Raw genomic sequence first — 22,556 nt, 5'->3', positions numbered from 1 at the left:
ATCAAAATAAACTGACAGAAGCGCAGAGACCGACTCAAAACGCTTATAAATTCAAATCAAAACGACATCCGGTCGAACCGGATGCCACGGACAACCCGTTAACATTCCAAAATTTAAAAATTCAAAAATTCAAAAAAAGTTACCGCAAAAAAAATTACCGAACCGGAGATGACCGGTTACTAACAGTTTAAATCAAACTCAAAAGAAACGCTGAAAAATTAAATAATAACAAAAAAGCTGAAAAAAATTAAAAATAAAAAAGAAAAGGGCCGAATATACATAGGGGGCGCCGCGGGTGGTGTTGCGACGCCCGGTGCTTTATCCCACCCTCAAATAACCATGGCCACCGACGCACCTAAAATTTCGGTGGCCCCTTACCTGTATACCTTAGGTGCCCTCTAAAAGAAAGGAGACCTCAGCATTCCCATTTACAATTTAGATTTATTGACAGTTCATACTAATTAATAACTTATGCATTAAATTTTTAGGATTCTATCGAGAATTTCTAAGTTTCACATGTGATGCTAGAGTTTACGTTTATTCCGAATTACATTTACATCGCATACAATTATTCGGATTCAACTCCTTATATGTCTTACAGCCTAGTGGTTTCGTATATGGTGTAGAAAATATTTTGAATGTACTAAATATCTTTTGGTTTTTAATTACTAGTGCAATTTTGTGCAAGGGTTCATTCGCGACGTTATTTGAAAATACAAAAAAAAAACGTCTGAAACGAGTTTATTGTTCCGGGTTCAAAAGGACATCGCTCCCCAACCCCTGTTGCATCTAGGTTATAACTCTCGCAGAAAGGCCTATGTCGCTAATGTGTAATGCATTACCCATTTACATGGCTTTCGCAGGTAAGTATAAAAAAATTTATGGTTCCGAGTGACACATTCAAATATGTAAGGTATTATATATATACTAGTGACACTATTCTGTAACTCGACTGGAATAAAATTATCTGCAGAACTCACACTTTCATAATTTTGGTTTTCTATTTCTTGACTGTATTGACCTTTCACAAGCTTTACAGAACAATGGTTCTTATTCGCAAGATTGCAGAACGGGTTTTACATTGCACTTATCCGACGGGTCAACAGAGTTAAGAGCACCAAAGTGTCCGAATGCATATACCGTACGTTCGAATCGAGTTACAGAAAGGGGTCTTTAGATTCATTAAGCGTGCTTGGAATGAATTACAAAAATTTGAAACGATAATCTGTAAGTGACGAATTTTATCACTTCACATAGATACATAGTACAATTTCACCGAGTTGGAACGGACTCACCCAGTTTCAAACGTTGTTGTTGTAGTTGGTGTTGGTACTGTTGTTGTTGCTGTTGCTGCTGCTGAACCTGCTGCTGCTGAGTGTGCGTATGTTGCTCAGATGTTGCTGGCTGGCGTTAATGAGGTGTGATTATCGTGCCATTAGGTAGAATGTTATAGGGCAATGCTTGACCATTGGACACCACCCAATATTTGCTCAGCTCGTTTAGATGATGGTTTTGCGTTTGTTGTTGCAATTGTAATTGTTGCAATTGTTGTGTATCATTAATATGTTGCTGTGGTGAATGGCGCTGTGTTTGTTGATATGTCACTCTAGGAGTGGTACGTCTGGCGTCTTGGCATATGACGGTGCCGGGGTCACTGGATATGGTTGGTGCTATTGCAGTTGGTGTGGATGGAAATGACACCGCTAAGCCAACACCACTATTGCTAAGTTGAGGAACCGTGTATATTACGTGGCAATCGTTGGGAATATTCCAACATTCCCGCGCTCCTCGCATACGCGGAGAAGGCAACGCCGATGCCTTCCAATTACTATTTATTAGTATTCACGATGTTCGGGAATTTAGCACGTCCTGAGAGTAGGTTAAAACGGTCTCAACGTGGCCACCGGCTAGCTTACTTCGTTTTTAATTGAATTCACTCATTTCGGAGACAATTTTCGGGTTAAAACGTTAAAATGTAAACTTCCCGTATGTAGCTCCTTAGCCTTTCAGAATTTGGCTATGTATATAAGCACGGCTTTGAGGAATTCCGAAAATACGATGAACATATGTAGAGGAGTGTTTTACGATTGCTATAAACCGCCTAAATTTTGATGGTGAACTATCTGTATTTGCGAACGCGCTCGTCAGTTCCACCAACTATATGTGGATGCACTTAAGTATCCTGTAATTTTTCACTTGACCACTTTTTGGTCACGAGGGTTGTGTGCTCTACCGCTTCAGACCGCCAGCAAAAAGGAAAAGGAACTTTTTCCTTTCTCGGAAACTCGTGGTGGTTTTTTTTTCTTTTTCCTGATGGCCGCGCAGTCTGTTCCCTTCCTTTCGATATTTTTCTTTCTATCGCCCCTTTCACCACATCGCTAGGTGTGTTCGCGTGAACACGCTCCCAAGGGGATCATGGCCGTAGACCGCAGCAGCAGACCGTAACAAACCTGCTTCGCTTAGAAGGCCCGACGATGGAGCGAACAGGAAACCGGATCCGCTGTGGGAAGACACTGCCAGGGGCCTCCAATGCCAATCAACGTGGGGCACGACTCACCCCTGAGATAAGAGTCTCAAAGTCCTACTACGAAGCTAGCCGGGCAACATAGGTCTATCAAAAAAAAATTAAGTCAAGTTGGGAATAATTTCTGTTTCCTAGTTATACGGGCTTTGCGGCAATTAGACATTTGTTATGGAGAACTCGTCAAAACTCCGAAAAATGATTCCTAGAGGTTATAGCTCCCACCGGAATGCAAAGCAAAAAAAAACGGTGTAGACATTTTGATCTGGAGAACTCGTCCAAACTCCGAAAGGCTAGTGGTTATCGCCCCCACAGAAGGCCAAAACAAAAAAAAAAGTGTAGACATTTTGATATGGAGAACTCGTCCAAACTCCGAAAGGCTAGTGGTTATCGCCCCCACAGAAGGCCAAAAAAAATATTTGGGTAGTCAATGGGAACACTGACATCCCATTCCCCGAAGGCACTCGGGCTCCAAAAAAAAATGAAAAAAAAAACACAAACTCATTCATTCTTGTCCCTAGTGCTCCCAACCGCAACGCATAAGGGGGTCTTAAGGACCTGCCTCTGGGACTGGTTGGGGCCACTAGGGTCAATGTCCTACACACACAGGTTAGTCCCAACACACCCAGCCGCAACGCAGAGGCGGTCTCTGGGGACGCGCTAGTGGGACTGGCTGGGGGTGCTGAGGCCTCCCGTCCATTCACCCCGGACACCCCTCCTGCCTCCGCCGCTATGGGTGGAGCGGCTTCAATGGCCGCTCCCCAGACTGGTGGGACAGGGAAGGGTGTCACTTTGAATCCCAGCTCAACCCGTCACAGTCCAGGTGGTATTCTAAACTACCACCTGGGGCGTGGGATGAGCTGGGGTTCTTTTCCACATACATACACGCACTCACACTAACAACACAAAATTCGGCAAAAAAAATTAAAAAAAACTATTAACTTTAAGCAAAAAAAAAAATTCAAAACCCAGTTAGCGGACATATATGTACCCAAGCCGACTAACGGACAACATTCCGGGAAAATAAAAACCCCAACTACAAAAAAAAATAAAGTGCGTGCAGCACTGCCTCATCGGGTGAATACAAAACCCCGATAACTGACGTTAAGTCACGTGGATCCCTCAGCTACCGGAGACGATGATCACTCCGGACACCCTGATCCGTCGAACCATCCCACCGCAACGCAGGTGGCTGCTCCTGCGGCTGCTCACCCCGGACTGGTGGCATGGTCAACTTCACAAGTTGACCAGGAGTGACCCTCGCACCCGGCGCCTCAGGAACCACGTTGGGCGCCATCTGTTATGGCGCCCTCAGCAACTGTCATCGATGATCATTCTGGACAATTTGATCCGTCCAACCATCCCACCGCAACGCAGGTGGCTGCTCCTGCGGCTGCACACCTCGGACTGATGGGATGGTCAACTTCACAAGTTGACCAAAATGACCAGCGCGACAGCGCCTCGGGCACCAAATCCCGTTGGGCGCCATCTGTTATGGTAACGCATCTACAACGGAGGCAGTAAGGAAGGCGGTCGGCATGATGTAGTGGTGCACAGTGGCTAGTCATTGTCGGCTGGGGCGGGTCCTTGCCAACCTTACTGTTCCTGCGCCATAAACAGAAAAAAAGTTCCTATCATGCCTATCAAACTAGCAGCTGTCAAAATCAAAATAAACTGACAGAAGCGCAGAGACCGACTCAAAACGCTTATAAATTCAAATCAAAACGACATCCGGTCGAACCGGATGCCACGGACAACCCGTTAACATTCCAAAATTTAAAAATTCAAAAATTCAAAAAAAGTTACCGCAAAAAAAATTACCGAACCGGAGATGACCGGTTACTAACAGTTTAAATCAAACTCAAAAGAAACGCTGAAAAATTAAATAATAACAAAAAAGCTGAAAAAAATTAAAAATAAAAAAGAAAAGGGCCGAATATACATAGGGGGCGCCGCGGGTGGTGTTGCGACGCCCGGTGCTTTATCCCACCCTCAAATAACCATGGCCACCGACGCACCTAAAATTTCGGTGGCCCCTTACCTGTATACCTTAGGTGCCCTCTAAAAGAAAGGAGACCTCAGCATTCCCATTTACAATTTAGATTTATTGACAGTTCATACTAATTAATAACTTATGCATTAAATTTTTAGGATTCTATCGAGAATTTCTAAGTTTCACATGTGATGCTAGAGTTTACGTTTATTCCGAATTACATTTACATCGCATACAATTATTCGGATTCAACTCCTTATATGTCTTACAGCCTAGTGGTTTCGTATATGGTGTAGAAAATATTTTGAATGTACTAAATATCTTTTGGTTTTTAATTACTAGTGCAATTTTGTGCAAGGGTTCATTCGCGACGTTATTTGAAAATACAAAAAAAAAACGTCTGAAACGAGTTTATTGTTCCGGGTTCAAAAGGACATCGCTCCCCAACCCCTGTTGCATCTAGGTTATAACTCTCGCAGAAAGGCCTATGTCGCTAATGTGTAATGCATTACCCATTTACATGGCTTTCGCAGGTAAGTATAAAAAAATTTATGGTTCCGAGTGACACATTCAAATATGTAAGGTATTATATATATACTAGTGACACTATTCTGTAACTCGACTGGAATAAAATTATCTGCAGAACTCACACTTTCATAATTTTGGTTTTCTATTTCTTGACTGTATTGACCTTTCACAAGCTTTACAGAACAATGGTTCTTATTCGCAAGATTGCAGAACGGGTTTTACATTGCACTTATCCGACGGGTCAACAGAGTTAAGAGCACCAAAGTGTCCGAATGCATATACCGTACGTTCGAATCGAGTTACAGAAAGGGGTCTTTAGATTCATTAAGCGTGCTTGGAATGAATTACAAAAATTTGAAACGATAATCTGTAAGTGACGAATTTTATCACTTCACATAGATACATAGTACAATTTCACCGAGTTGGAACGGACTCACCCAGTTTCAAACGTTGTTGTTGTAGTTGGTGTTGGTACTGTTGTTGTTGCTGTTGCTGCTGCTGAACCTGCTGCTGCTGAGTGTGCGTATGTTGCTCAGATGTTGCTGGCTGGCGTTAATGAGGTGTGATTATCGTGCCATTAGGTAGAATGTTATAGGGCAATGCTTGACCATTGGACACCACCCAATATTTGCTCAGCTCGTTTAGATGATGGTTTTGCGTTTGTTGTTGCAATTGTAATTGTTGCAATTGTTGTGTATCATTAATATGTTGCTGTGGTGAATGGCGCTGTGTTTGTTGATATGTCACTCTAGGAGTGGTACGTCTGGCGTCTTGGCATATGACGGTGCCGGGGTCACTGGATATGGTTGGTGCTATTGCAGTTGGTGTGGATGGAAATGACACCGCTAAGCCAACACCACTATTGCTAAGTTGAGGAACCGTGTATATTACGTGGCAATCGTTGGGAATATTCCAACATTCCCGCGCTCCTCGCATACGCGGAGAAGGCAACGCCGATGCCTTCCAATTACTATTTATTAGTATTCACGATGTTCGGGAATTTAGCACGTCCTGAGAGTAGGTTAAAACGGTCTCAACGTGGCCACCGGCTAGCTTACTTCGTTTTTAATTGAATTCACTCATTTCGGAGACAATTTTCGGGTTAAAACGTTAAAATGTAAACTTCCCGTATGTAGCTCCTTAGCCTTTCAGAATTTGGCTATGTATATAAGCACGGCTTTGAGGAATTCCGAAAATACGATGAACATATGTAGAGGAGTGTTTTACGATTGCTATAAACCGCCTAAATTTTGATGGTGAACTATCTGTATTTGCGAACGCGCTCGTCAGTTCCACCAACTATATGTGGATGCACTTAAGTATCCTGTAATTTTTCACTTGACCACTTTTTGGTCACGAGGGTTGTGTGCTCTACCGCTTCAGACCGCCAGCAAAAAGGAAAAGGAACTTTTTCCTTTCTCGGAAACTCGTGGTGGTTTTTTTTTCTTTTTCCTGATGGCCGCGCAGTCTGTTCCCTTCCTTTCGATATTTTTCTTTCTATCGCCCCTTTCACCACATCGCTAGGTGTGTTCGCGTGAACACGCTCCCAAGGGGATCATGGCCGTAGACCGCAGCAGCAGACCGTAACACTATTTTATTTTCTTGAAAATACTGTAGCATTGTAATCTTACATTTGAGTCCAGTGAGAGAACCACACATAAATACAAGTTGGGAACTATATATTTTTTTTAACTTAAGTAATAGCATTTTTTGCTTTAAAGCGCTAATTAAACTTCCTTAACCCTAACGCCATAGTAGTAACCATACCCATATTCATAACCATCTCCAATGTGATCGATGAATGGTGGCTTAACCTAAAAATCGTGAAAATTTCATAAAAATGAAGAAAACGCAAAAAATTATAAACATATTCCACAAAAAATAAGTCTCTTAGTCATAACGTATCCAAAACAATAAATAAAATCAACAAAAAGTTATTAAATTCACCAACTCAAATATTTTTAGGTTATGGATATGGCGAGAAACCAATACCAATTGGTTGGCTATGGTATGATTATGGCGTTAGCGTTATGGTATGGCGCCATTAATCGATTACATTGATTTCCATGAGGTAGGTTCGATCAGCTGTTTTATCTGGTTACGGTTTTATGGTTATAAGTCACCATTAATTGGCCCCTTAAGCCCAAATGGGCCTTGGGTATATACGACGTCATTGCCAACAAACGCAAATAACTGATAGGTTAACTAGAGTTTAACTCGCCTAAGCTCGCTTAAACTTCAGTTAAAATAGGCTGAAAAACTGCAGAATTAGTTTAAGCGTAGTTTAACTGACAAACTGCGTTGAATTTGTACTGAAAAACCGGGCCATAGAGGCTTTTAACACAAGCTTATGCATTCCAGTAACATCACCACAATCAACCAAGATGTTGCGTTTATAAATATGAAGGAACTTCAGACTTGGTAATTGAAGTTTATTCCGCCTTGGCCATTCACATACAAAATTTTTCGAAGCACACTTATAAACATTCTGCCTATACAACAAAAATACTTGCTAACATCTTTTGTGTCGTATTTATATAACAAATGAACAAAGTTTTTAATTGCGAAAAATATTAGAAAAGTTACCAACGAGTGGGAAAACTAATTTCACATTCACTCAAATTTGCCAACACTCTTAGCCAAAGCAAAGCAAAAATCCGGGCCCGGGGGCAAAAAATACGAGCCCCCATACTAAAATGAACAAAATCTCAAAACCAAATTACCATCTTTTACATATTTATATGCATTTGTATATACATGTATATTTAAGCGTATACATGCATACATGTGTATTATATTCAATGAATATATATTTACGAACTTTAATTTATCTACACATTCATACAGATCAACATGAGTAAATATGTTTACATAGAAATAACATATTCTTCATAAATTAGTAATATATTTGTTGAAAATAAATTATCACATTAATTGCGAGAAATATTACACTTTAAAATTCGGTGAATAGAGGTGTGAAAACTAATAAAAAAATAAGTAGAGATTATTACTTATAAAGTTTTATTTAAATATTGCATTAATGGTATGAAATAAATGTCTTTAAATTGCAATACAAATATTTTCTGGTAGTAATTTGGTATATTAAAAGGCTTTCCTGGCCTTAAAAGTTGGTGTTGGTGCTTCAATACAGAGCATGCCAAGTCCTGTAAAGCGTTATTGCAGGGATGCACCTTAACGTTAAGCTAATCGTTTATCAAAAAATTTCCACCGTTTCCGTTGAAACACTTCGAAATATTATCGATAAAGAAATTATCAAGATAAATTGTATCTCGTTTTTAACGTTAACGAAAGCGTGATACTTTATGTTTGAATTGTGCTGGCAATGCTATAGCCATGGTGAAGCCGTAAGGTGGCAACAACGAGCAAACATACACACACAAACTCTATGTAATTTGTTTGTGTAATTCGTTGGTGGTAATGTCAAAAATACTCTGAGAAATGTTCGTACTGTCAAAATTCGTGAGAAAAGTTGCAATCAGCTTGGATAATGCTTTCACCTTTAATGACTCCGCCATCAATCAGCTTTGCCAGCATAGTTTGAAATTAATAATCAACATAAACGATTTGATTTCGTTTTGATATGGCAGAAAACGAAACGAAATCATTTCGTTAATTTGACGATCTTAACGTTAATAAACGAAACGAAATGACTTCGTTTCGTTTATTAACGTTGATTATCGTAACGAAATGATATCGTTTCGTTGGTTAAGCATGCCTGCGTTATTGAGTTGAACACGATCGATGGAAGTTCTTTATCCTTGCAAGAACACTGAAGGAACGTTCAGCACTAGCCACTGTAACAGGTATGGTGCAATAATACGTAGAGCAACACAAATGTTAGGAAAATTTTTAGCTAGATTTAGAGCACAGATAGCATTCAACAATTCAAATCTTGACAGAATTTCGTTAAAATTTGCTGAGTAAATGTGCTTCAAGTGGATAATTTCATCTCCTAAACTCTCGGAAACGTCTGAATTGTATTTGCTGACAAATTGGACGACATTTTCTCGTATTGAAACCTCATCCATATATCCAAATTGCCACAAAAAAGAAAAGGTGTTCTTCAAATTTTTCATGACAGCAAATCTTTCGGTAATACCTTCAATAACCGAATCAACTATCACCAAAAGGGTGTTGTTTTTGGAATCAGTCTCGTGATCGTCGTTGACCGTCTCGTTCTCTTCACATTCATAAAAATGTCTTTTGTTATTCCTTTTTCGAACGTCAGGAAAGCAAAATTTTAGCTTCGAAAGTTTCGTTTGTGTTCGGCGTATCGCTGTTTACATACATGTATATCGCTGTATAAGAATTTGCATCATACCGAATTTTTCTGCTGCAATAGAAAACGATATGCGAATAATTGTTAAAATTAATAAATAAATACTTGGCGCGATTTACCTCCGGAGACATTTAGGCCAATTTCCGCCGTCCTCCTTTTAATATCTAACGGTAACTACATGTTTTGTGCCCAATCCGAACGAAGACGAAATTTCACTGAAAAACATTTCATGCCAGAAGTACACTCGAATCTTTTGCCAAATCACTGCCGAGGAGCAACCGCGCTAAGAAAAACTTTTTCTAAATGAAAGAACTTTTTTGTAAAAATTTAAGCCTGAAAAACATTCTACTACGTCCTGTTCGCGTATGTTTGGGGTCGTGCAGAGACTATTTCCACAACCAATTTTGGATAGCTTCTGGACTGTTCGGGAATAGTTTTGGGATCTTTTAGATACTTTTTTGTAGTAGTGTTCGGATCATTGCGGTACTATTTCGAGATTACTTCGCTTTGTACGGGCGCCATTTGGACAATTTCGGGATATTTTCGATACTTTTTTTGTAGTAATGTTGAGATGATTCAGGGACTATTTTTAGATTGCGTTGGGTTTTTTACGTACTATTTCGAGATAAATATGGAAATGTGATAGGGAGTATGGATTTTTTTGCATGATTTTTTCGGTCATTTAGCAAGGTTCGAAAAAATTCATTTATGAATACAAAAAACTGTCGGTATATTTTCGGTGAGCTATTGACGTGCTATCTATCGGTTTAATATCGAAAGGTAATCGATTTGCAATGGAAAAAGTTTCGATTTGCTATAAAGATTTTATCGAGAAGTTATTGCGAAATATTCACTTATTATTTTAAAAATATGGATTTTTCGATAGCAAATCGATATTTTCCAATAAAAAATTAAGAACTTATCCATAATTGATGTTTTTTTCGATAACACATGGACAAAATAAGGACAAAAAATCGATGAATTTTCGATATTAAACCGATGACACGTTAATAACTCACCGGGAGAAACCAAACCAGCAGCACCCGTATTTAACAGAAATTTAATTCAAAATAGCTGTTTCGGAAACTATGATTTGCGAACTCCGGTTAGAAGTTTTATGACAAAAGTTGCTAAGCAATATTTTGAAACAATTTTTTATTTTGCTGGGAAAATAATAGTTGTGTTTTGAGTTTTTTATTTCGCTCGCACAATAGTAACAAAATAATTTTTATTTTTTGAGTTTTTTATTTTGTTCGAAATACGGTTATTTTAAAATTTGTTTCTCTTTGCTTAGCAAATTTTATTTTCATATGCAAATGTTTTTGTTTTAGGGGCTGTTATATGTATGTTTGCATATGCATTTGTTCAAATGCTAGCAAAAATTTTTAGCGGAAGAAAAAAATTTTAATTGCTGTTATTCAACACTAATTTTAATTTTACGAGGGAAAAATAATGCTTTAGAATAAAATTTTTAAAATAAGATTTCGGTAATAAAATTTGTAACTGTTACGATTCCCGATATTTTTGCTTTTTTTGTCAAGTAAAAGGTTTCTGTGATTATATTTCCGTCGCATAGTGTAAAAATGTTGCAACGTCCCGTTTACACCACAGATTCGAGTTGGCTCTTTTTCTCAAGCTACTCTCTCTGTATTAGTGTTTGGGCGCGTGTTCTTCTATCATTATTTTGCGTTTATTCTCCCGATTCGTTAGCTCCACAAAGCCGTTACTTCGTGTCGCTCTCTACTATATTTTTATTGAATTGAAGTTCACAGTGTTCGGGCGTATACATATTTACTTACTCGCCCACAAACAAAATTCCTTTACAAAAAACTTATTATATGCGTTTGCGTGTGTATGGATGTATATGTGTGTATATATTTTTGCGTAAAAGCTCACATATTGGGGTATAAGCGTGCGTATCTAACCGGCTTTATTATCCTAAAGGATGTTGACTTCAAGAAGTATGAAATAAGCATAATCTGCATGATGTGTGAGAGCTGTTTGTAAGCGGGCCGTGTTTAACTAAGAAAAAAGTGAAAAAACATGGAAATGAATATATATATATGAATGTGCTTGTGCTATAAATGTTTGCCTATCTCAAAACCCAAAAAAGTCGCTTCTTCATTGGAAAGGGAAAACTTTTAAATACCGTTGAGATATGCTCATATGTTTGTGGCAATATGAATGTATGAAAGTACTATATAGGCTCTTACAGACTCATTAGAAGTCTACAATAAGGTAAGGAACTTAAAAAAATCGTAGCTCCTTGAGGTTATGTTTTCTTCTTTATTTTCGAGGAGAATTCGAATGCGATCTTAATTTTATTTTTAGGAGTATTCTTACTTCAGTATAATTTTCCCAGATTTAATTATAGAAATCGTTGAATATTTCCACTACTGACTCCGGCCAAGAAAGTGTTTCTATCGGAACCCGCCTATGGAAGCAGAGGTATAGAGCGGCCCCCACTCCGTTGGAAGGACCAGGTGGAAAACGATTTAAGCTCCCTTGGTGTGACAAACCGTTTAAACGGTTAAGCGCCAATTAAGTAAGTAAGTAAGAGTGGAAAATCACCCTATCCCCGCTGAAAATTTGAAAGCGCTTTACTTCAAATTTTTTTTCACATAGGACCTATCTAACATCAGAACATATTAAAGTGATACTTATATAGTTTATTTAGTTGTAGTTTTTGAAGTGTTTTAGGGATCATTTGGATGGTTTTTGTAGCGATAAGGACACTCCCCGAAGGCCTTCTGGAGTGTTACCGATGTTGATGGGCCTTTGCCGTATAAAGATCCGGCAACAAAGCACCATAAAGGTACTAGCCCGACCATGTCGGGAACGATTAATATGACCACATTAAACCTTTTAGGAAATCCCGCCCCCACTCCCTAGTGCCATGAGGAACTTGGGGTCGCCAGAGTCTCGCCTGCTAAACATGTGTATGATTTAAATTTAAAATTTATCAATGTAAACAATACAAAATGCTATATCTGATGACTTGAGCTAGATGTAGTTGATTAAGCAACGGAACCCCTCTACCAGATGCAAAGGACGCGGGAGAAATAGATGACGATAATTCAACACGGTAACCGGCGATGATTCTACATGAATGGTAGACGATTTTAGTAGCCCGTCAATGCAGGATTCATAAACTGCGTTCACCGGTGGCCGATATTAGCACTTGAATCTGATCAACTGCTCATACTGTGCTTGTTGTTGTTATTGCAGTTGTAGCGATGAAAAAAGTCCCCAAAGTTTTTGTTGTCATCGATGTTGACAATGCTTTGTCGGATATAGATCAGTTACGTTCCGGTAACAAGCACCATTAGGGTACTAGCCCAACAGCTCATACTCCTTTAAATTACTGGTCTTAGTTACTTCTGAGTGCTGAACCTTTATTAACTTCAAACAAATGATTTGGAAGGCTAAGAGAAATTTCCGGAGAGTTATTTCGCTGCACTTTTTATTTTAATTGTTCGTCAACGAGTGAGAGGTTTACAAGGTCATCGATTCGGTATCGGCTCTCTTCATGCACTTAACAGGGGAAGCTGTAGCCTTAGCGATACAACGTGACCTTGTATAATATTTCAACTAGCGAGATTTCAAAATAAAAATTCTCTATAAAGAAATCAGAAGACTGATGACGATGTATACAAAAAATGTGGGATCCGATCAGTTGGTTCATCATCACTACCGCATAGGTTTCAAAAGGCATCAAAAATACCATACTCTTCAGGGCTTAGGGCTCTGACAGAAAAACCATAACGAGATTAAAACTCCCCGTTTATGTATTCTATCTCTCACTATCCTTTATTATATCTGAGAAACGGAAACAGGCACGTAATACCATTACAGAAATCAGTATAGCCAGCCATTGATACGGAGTGAACAGCTGGGTTGATGAACGATCATGTATTACACTCTGTTGGTATGGTCGCTCATCTCATACAAAACTACCTGAAGGAGGCTGCATGCCTGTCAAAACACCACACTAAGAACTGACACGGGATATGTTCTTACACCTTTCACAAACCTGGACATTTTAACAGGCACAACAGCTAGACACAGCTGCGCCTTTTAGGCACAGAAGGGGATATCATTGTAACCTTGTCCATACAGAATGGGTAAATTCCTCACCCGAGTCACGGCCGATGAACTTCGCTATCAGGGAGAAATACCCAATTCATGCCAAGGACTTCCCAGGTAGACGCATGCTCTGGCTCAACTTCGATCGGTATACTGAACCATCATGTTTAATACAGAAGAAAAAATAGCCTAAGTGGCGCAAGTTTCAAAATATTTGAATAACGCATTCAAAACTGATGGAATCTTACCATCTTTCCGGTAAGCTAAATACCTAATTCCGGGTTATTGCAACATGTTACAATAAAAATTCCGGTAGATGGCGAAGATATTTGGAAAATTCGTAACGAACAAATGAAAAAAGTTGCAGTAGTTGGAACTATATTTTGAAAAAAAAAAGAAACTAAAAACTTAAATCCGCGACCATAGTTCAGAGCCCAGTAACAATGCAACAAGAGAAAAAATTTGCGCTAGGTGGCGCATGGGTCGATGTATTTGCAAAATTCATTTTAAATTGGACAAACATGCAACAAATTTTGACGTAACATCTCTCGAAGTTTTATACCTCGAAGGTACAGCTGGATATAAATATTAAAAAACTCCTGCTCACCTCCAACTTCTTAGAATAATAGCGAATTTGATGCGTTCCAATTAGTTATACATAATTTTCGTCAAATTTGTTCCTTATATAACCACATTGTGTTTTTGTTCTTTCTTGTTATCTGCTTTGAGGCATGCTTTATATCCGCACAATGGAAGCGATGATGATATTCTGGCATACATTCTATTTATAGCATACATTTTGACGGGCCAATGTTGGGTGATATGTCAAACCACGTAATTTGATATTGAATCAAACGCCTCTTGATGCATATTTTGAGCCGGAACGCATACATACGTATGGAAAAGGATTTTTTCAGAAGCGTAGTAACGGGGAGAGGTTTTGTGATTTTAGTTTAGAAAAAATTCATGACTGTGGATAACGCTGAAAGTTCTAGAAATGCTTTCAGTTATCTACACACTTTGAGGACTGGAGGACTCATTGTGGCAATGGTTGTTATTAACGAAATTTTTTCTTTGGCTCAACCATTAACTTCTTACCTTCAAGGGAAAAGTGTTGATCTTTCTGCAGCTGAATCAGCTCAGCAGAAGAATATTTTCGCAGATCAATATACATTCCTTTCATCGATCACATCATATCTTCAGCGTCTAATAGATTCATCAAGCATAAAAACACATTGTCCATTATTGAAAATGTCATTCCCGATAAATTGGTCAGAAAAGTAGGTGAAAGCGTTTCTGAAACTGTCGAACTAATAATGGATTAGTGGCCAGTACTTACTGGAACAGCGGTATCTATGGTGAAAAATGAAGTCCTACTATGGAGACAATGTTGGGTCGGATTAGAAGATCGCCCAAGGACATTCATCGACGCATTGAATCTTTGTAATGAAGAACTTTTTCCACACGTTTTCAAGTTTTTGAAGATTGGAGCCACGTTAGCTGTAACCATTGCCAGCAGTGAACGAAGGTTTTCAACTTTGAGGCGTTTGAAATTTGGATAAGGAATTCAACCGGAGAAGATAAACTGAATGGACTTACCCTCTTAAGTATCAATAGAATTACTGATATCACAGTGGAAGAAGTCATTGACCGATTCGGTCAAAAACAGAGGAAAATTAATTTGTAATTTTACTTTTTACTATTAATTATTACAACAACATTTTCAATAAATGGATCACTGAATAAATACAATACTATTTCCTCCCAATAACATTATTCCATACAATAAGTACTTATCATCACTTAACAAAATTTGAATTTTTAATTTTGTGACCCCTCTCCCCCGAATAATTCTTTTACTACGCCACTGGATTTTTTTATTGCTTTCTCATTATTCAATGTCCTCATCAATTTAAGTTTCATTGTCAAGCACTCTATATATGAATTACGGATGCCTAGTTTGCCATTTGCTCAGTTATTAGATTTCATGGCAGAAATATGTAAGCTGTAGGTGTCTGAGTGATGACCGGCACTCGCACAGTAGAATTTGCGTCACACATTTTTAAAATAGTTAGCTAAAGTAAATGGAACGGCTTCAATTATGCTTCGATGCAGGGCCGGTTTAACCCTCAACGGGGCCCTAGGCAACCTCCAATTTGGGGACCCTTTTTCACGTCCGTTTCCTTCTTTTTTCGATTAAAAAATACAAACTTACATATATCTTTCATAAACATTTTATTGTCACAATGTAATGATATCAATAAAATTACTATCTACATTTTAAACATGTCGTTTTCGGCAAATTCATCAATTATATCATCAATATCGATTTGGTTCAATAAATCTGTTGTAGCTCTTTCAGCAGCTTTGATTCTTTTTAATTGGGAGAAGGATCGTTCGGCAGAACAATTTTTGATCATTAATGTTAAAAAATCCGAAGAGCTATTTCTGTTAGAGCTTACGATTTCTTCTCGAACACAAGCGAGATTCTCGTGTCTCGAAGTACTCGTAAATCTCGCGATCTTCTTGACATTCTTACTTAATCGGTTATGGACAGAATTTATACACTTGGTTTTTTTTACTTGTGACTTTTTTGTTGATTATATTGCTTCAATGACATTTAACCCAAAATATATTTATTATACATATAATTTGTTCGCAATATTTTATTTTTCAACGAGACGTTAAGAACACGGATTCTCGAATTTCGAATTACTTGTAAAACTCGCGAGATTCCAGAATATCGAATTACTCGTAAGGCTTGCGAGTTTCTCGAATCTCGAATTACTCGCGATCTTCTCGACTTTCAATTCAGTCGATGCTTTGGCAATATTCTATACATTTCGGGTTTTTTTACTTGTGGTTTTGTGGACATTTTAGCTTGTGCTCCAGAAGAAATCTTAATCTCTATATAAAACCCCAATGAATCGACTAAGTTTAATGTCGAGAAGCTCGCGAGTCTTACGAGTAATTCGAGATTCGAGAATCTCGCGAGAAGGCGAGACTCGCGAGAAATCTCTTCTCGAACATGTTCGAGAAATCGTAAGCTCTACTTTCTGTGTTACGAAATACATCGGCTAATTGATCTTCCATTAGAATCTTGTACAAATGACTATGATTTTTTTGTGCACCAGTTTATCTGGAGTTCACGTGACTTTGGAATTGTTTCATTTCAATGAAAAATTCTTCCACATCTCTAATCTGAGTTATTTATAGCTTCGCGGAGGTTTCCATCACTTAGAGAAAAGTTGATGAGAAATGCAAATCTCTCTGAAACTTCCAAATACTTTCACTGTGAAGATTGTCGATGATTTCGAGGAAACCTTTTGTCCTAAAATCATCGCCAGGCGAAAATTCTACTTCTGGAGCATTTCCGTCATTAGGTTGTTTTTTTCTACGACGAGTACGTTTTACGATTTCTGTATAATATACAACAGGTAATAATTGTTTTGTTTTTTCCTCGAAATCATTGAACTTTTCACGGAATGAATGTAAACTCTCTTCTGACGATCCGTACAAAAAAGCACACGTTTGCAAATCTGCTTTTTTACTTTGCAATGACTTACTCACTGAACGCATAGCAGTCAAAATAGAGTTGAAGGCTTCTACACCCTCTGTTCCAAAAATAACGGAAATTTTTCAAAATATAAACAACCAGTGAGATAATTCTTTTTTATTATTCAATATACTCTCCTTTTACTTCGATACACTTCTTTGCACGCTAATACAATTTGTCAAATGAATCGGAAAAGTACCTTTTGGGAACCTTGTCTGGTTCGTCGGTCGTCGCCTTTTGAATGCGGTCAATTGAGTTTTATTTATTTGAGTAAAAATTATTTTCAGTTCTGATTATATTTTTCTTTCACTCTCTGGAATTTTATGTTTGTAAGAAAGCTACAAGCCTGACTTAATAGGGTATAAGCACAGTGAAGGAAGGACCCATAACACCGAGAAGCGATGTTCCTCGAAATATCTAAAGCAGAAAGGGGTCAAGTGATGGAACAACGCTAAGAGATATGACGTTGCTGATAAGCTTGTGGGAGGTAATGACGAGACTCCAGTAAGCTAGAGGAGATTCTAAAATAAGAAAAGCTGCGACTCCTGTTGTTCTGGAGAATTTGAAGGAAGTGACGAAGCAGTTGTTGATTATTTCGCTAACGGATCGCGGCAGTCCGTATGAGGAGACGTGTTGAGGGCCGAACCAAAAACAATACTAGCATCCTATGACTCAGCGGTATTCTACAATGGTGTTAATTTGATAAGGTGAAAGAATAAGACGACTTTTAAATGGCTAATAAAAGTTGTTCTCGCACTCCGATAGCAAAACACAAGCACACGGTTTCCGAGGTGAAGTCGGAGGATGCGCTGAACCTCTTCTAGCAATGGACCCCGAATGTACCGATACGGGATGGAAAGGTTTTTCGGGTAGCAATATGTTGTGCACAAGGATTGGAAAAATGGCCTGGGACATGAGTAGTATTTGTATGATTTAATAATCGGGGATTGCCCATATTGCTTTTTCAAATGTATGAAAACATTTATTTGAAGCAATTTTTTAATTTTATAATTTATTTAATAATTTGGGAAAAATTTAAACAACGTGACATCAGGACGGACAAGGCGACAGCTGTTTCGATTATACCTTGTAAATCTCTTCAAAGCCTTTTCTCCCGGGAGTGGGAGTCGAACTCGCACTCCTACGATAGTTGAAATGGTTGTAAACGCATTCAGCTACGTCATGCCTGTTGTAAAGTTCTTCCCAATTGCCTTCTTTTTGCATATTTTAATCTTTTACACATACGAAGTATGCAATGTGTAAAAGATTAAAATATGCAAAAAGAAGGCAATTGGGAAGAACTTTACAACAGGCATGACGTAGCTGAATGCGTTTACAACCATTTCAACTATCGTAGGAGTGCGAGTTCGACTCCCACTCCCGGGAGAAAAGGCTTTGAAGAGATTTACAAGGTATAATCGAAACAGCTGTCGCCTTGTCCGTCCTGATGTCACGTTGTTTAAATTTTTCCCAAATTATTAAATATGAGTAGTATTTATTTGCGCCTCAGGAAGAAACATCCAATGGCAGACATTCTCATCAATTTGCGAAAAATAAGCAACAGAGGTGTCGATTGAAGCGCGCGACTTTAAAATCTCTTAGGCCACGAGCAAGCTTCATGATATTGCACTAACGAAGTAGCTCCTTTCTTTAATGAAGAGCATATTCACAGAGCTGCTTGTAGCGGCAGGGGAATCAAAAATGGCACGTTGTTTCGTCATTGCTAGATCATGGCGCTATCTTCTAGGGTCAGCAGAGTTATTTCATCTCGAAACAGAAATTAAGCTGGGTCTTAGACAATAAGTAGGCATCGACATAAAACATGTACAATAAACAGGCGTCGGACCTCTATGCCAGGAATTGTCCGGTGAATCCTGTATTCAAAGAACAACACCATAAACTTGCAGAAGAAGAACGCACACTCCCTAGGGAAACGCGAGTCACTCTAGCTCAACTTTGATCTGGATACTGTAACAAGTTAAACTCTTACCTATCCAGAATCAACCTCGATATACAAAATGTATGCCCCGCTTGCAATGTGTCTCCACATGACACCAATAATCTCTTCAACTGTATTGTGGAACCAACGCCTCTAACACCCCCTCATTATGGTCCACCACTGTTGCAACAGCAAGTTTCCGTGAACTCCTTTTAGAGGATATTGATGACAATTTGTGATCGGTCACACCTATTCGATGGGGCGAAGCACTGCTACAACAACAACAACAACATGTATTTGTAGGAAAAATTAATTAAGACGCGTATTGAAAGAGAAGCTCGCCCTAAATCTCCTCGGAGATAAATCACGCCAAGTATTTATTTTTTTGACAAAATGGATAAATGTAGCCTATGTTAGGTTTTCTTAACGGATTACTTCCCAAACTAATATGAAAACACTTGAAGGAAAAGATTTTCCCAAAGAGGGTTGCTCATAACATTTTAACGTCATAATAGTTAATATCACGGTGGAATCACAAGGTGAAGTAAATAAAAAAAGACGGAAGATGTACGCTATCTAAAACGGTAGGGATGTATTTTCAACGGTGAGAAGAGGGTAAAATTTTTACCCGCTTTGAAAAATGAGGAGTAGAAAATGAATACCTTGCTACGAAAGCCATAAGAGAAACACAGAAACTATTTGTTCAGCGTATCACTGCCACCTACCACCAATGCAAAAGGGAATAAAAAGGGCCAAAATGCGAGTTTATATTTCTTTTAGCATCGAATAAAAATAAAAAAAAAATCAATTTGGACACTTGAACTGTGATAAGCAGTAAAATTCAATTGATGCGGCCAAAGTTAACTGAACTTAACTTGAACTGCTGTTGAAACTTTCAGTGAAAAATCGGAATAAAGGGGAGGCGTTAACCATTATTTAGTTGAACTTTACTGCCTTTGCGGCACTTAAATGGGTTTCGGGTTATATGAAAAGCTTTACAGTCACACTTGGAGGCGATCGTAAAACTTTTAAATGTGTTTCCATCCCTAATTGTTGTTGAGAGTCGGAAGTAAAACTTATGACCTTCTTATATATTATACCTTGTTCAGAAGATCACTCGAAAACCCTTGACAGTTGAAATCATGATGTATTACTAATGTTACTAAGTTATTATTTATTAAATATGTCAGGGGATAGACTAACCCCACGGCAGTCAGCCTAGAACCAGAATATGCTGATGCAAAGCGAGCCGGACTCATATATACTAAATTACAATCTTAGTGGCCTTATGCATAGAACAAAACAGCAACAGTGAGGTAAAATTTGTTGTATATTAAAATGCCATGGTTTTAGCAAAGTTTTTATATAATGAACGTGCTTTGCGCACAGAGTATATTTGGACGAATATTAGTGACACTAAGTGATACTCACATCACTAGTCTGATGCTAAGTAAATTAAGCCACAACAACAATAAAGCAGGCAGTCACTTGTATCTACATAAACGAATCAATCATTATGTCACATTATATCACATGCATTATCTGAGATACTCCAAAAAGTAGGCAATCATTTGTGCAAGTATCACTCACATATACACGCGCATATGAGAAGCTATAACGTGCACCTGAAGCTGGTAATTTTATAGCTGGTAACTAAGTTAAATTCTAGAAACGCCTAGAAGTATGCGAACGAGGAAATCACAGAGTATAAAAGGAGGTAAAGCTGAGAATCAGTAATCAGTTTGATTTAAGCAAGCTATTGGTTGTGAAGTATCAGTGTAATTGTGAAGTACTTTAATAAAGGCCATTTTGCATTATTGAATATTAGAGCAATTTATTCAACAGTTTAGCGATACGAACGCTGGTAGAAGGTTGCAAATAAGCGGAATTGCACTAAATTCGTTACAATATTAACTTTCATTGGATATCGGTTGGTTGTACAGTTATAAAGGAATCGAGGTAGATATAGACTTCCATATATAAAAATCATCAGCATCGAAAAAAAATTTGATTGAGCCATGTCCGTCCGTCCGTTAACACGATAACTTGAGTAAATATTGAGATATCTTCACCAAATTTGGCACACGAGCTTATCTGGACCCAGAATAAATTGGTAATGAAAATGAAATCGGATGATAACCACGCCCACTTTTTATATATATAACATTTTGGAAAACACAAAAAACCTGATTATTTAGTAAATAATACACCTAGAATTTTGAAAGTTGACGTGTGGACTGATATTGAGACTCTTGACAAAAATTTGGAAATTTTTTTAAAATGGGCGTGACACCGCCCACTTGTCATAAAATCAATTTTACAAATTTTATTAATCATAAATCAAAAATCGTTAAACCTATCCTAACAAAATTCGGCATAGAGGTTGCCTTTACTATACGGAATGCTTTGAAGAAAAATTAACGAAATCTGTTGCGCACCATGCCCACTTTTATATAAAAGATTTTTAAAAGGATCGTGGACGCATAAAATAAGTTGTATCTTTGCAAAACAGAGATTTATATCAATGATATTTCATTTGCCAAGTGGATTTGTAACAATAAATGGGAAAAACTTCAAATTTAAAAAAATGGGCGTGGCACCGCCCCTTTTATGACTAAGCAATTTTCTGTGTTTCGGGAGCCATAACTCGAGAAAAATTAACGTATCGTAATAAAATTGGGTGCACATATTTTTCCTATAGCGGGAAATATTTCTAGGTTGTAGGAATGACAAAAACATTCCTCGAAAGTCTTCAGGAGCGCTGCACAGGTGAAAATCCTTGGCTGAATACGACGTGAATACGAATAGTTTGTTTTAACATAGACCTTTTTTAATTTTTTTGGGAGTAAATCAAATATACATATATAATGGAAACTTCAACAATATGGACGAAATAGTTAAGAGCACCAAGGATACCCAAATGATAAATGTAACCGTTTAAACGGTTATGGCCGTCCAACAGGGCGCACCAGTGTCGCTTCTTTTCTCTGCCAACCGGCGCCTATTGGTCACGCCAAGGGAGTTTAAATCGTTATCCACCTGGTCCTTCCAGAAGAGTGGGGGCCGCCCTCTACCTCTGCTTCCATAGGCGGGTTCCGATAGAAACACTTTCTTGGTCGGAGCGTCATTTGTCATTCGCATAACATGGCCTAGCCAGCGCAGCCGCTGCCTTTTAATTCGCCTACCTTCTTATTCCACCATGGTTTTTATTATTCTCTTACCACCCCCTCCGCACGGGTATTTTTTGATATATTAGCTGTGTTTTTTTTACATCTTTAGATGTTTATGCTTAAAGTTTATATGGACTGCGAAGCGTCAAACTTTAAATACTCCTCTGAAATTGCTGCGCATAAAATTAGCACTACTAAATTTCAATACGTATTATACTCAGATGTATCTGAAATATGTGTCTATGTTTCATCTCTACACAAATTCTATGTAACACATCTCAACAAAAGTTGTGTGTCCACTATTGATCGCAACCGATTCAGCCGTATGTTATACACCAGAGGTTTGTGTAAAGAGCATACATAACAAGAGACGTCAGTTCGTATGTATGATATTGTAGGTGTATCCTTTTCGATCTATTTGGTAAGAGTTAAGATGAATTTTATCTGTACTAGATTTTCTTTA

The 22,556-nt window shown here is 38.2% G+C and overlaps 1 protein-coding gene across 10 annotated transcripts in view; it reads left to right on the top strand.

Moving 5' to 3' along the window:
• Positions 1–22,556, top strand: part of smog (G-protein coupled receptor 158 smog) — a 316,915-nt gene that overhangs the window by 2,249 nt on the left and 292,110 nt on the right. The window contains exon 1 of one of the 10 annotated variants that reach the window (XM_067768319.1): positions 7,431–7,463. The exons of the other annotated variants lie outside the window; for them this stretch is intronic. The gene's annotated coding sequence lies outside the window, so the exon portion shown is untranslated. Of the gene's footprint in view, positions 1–7,430; positions 7,464–22,556 lie in introns of those variants that run through there. 10 annotated transcript variants of the gene reach the window in all.

Source organism: Eurosta solidaginis, chromosome 2 (assembly GCF_040869045.1).
Source record: "Eurosta solidaginis isolate ZX-2024a chromosome 2, ASM4086904v1, whole genome shotgun sequence".
NCBI classification, from domain to species: Eukaryota; Metazoa; Arthropoda; class Insecta; order Diptera; family Tephritidae; genus Eurosta; species Eurosta solidaginis.
The sequence above is the reverse complement of the archived record's forward strand: the minus strand, read 5'-3'. Positions and strand labels throughout refer to the sequence as shown.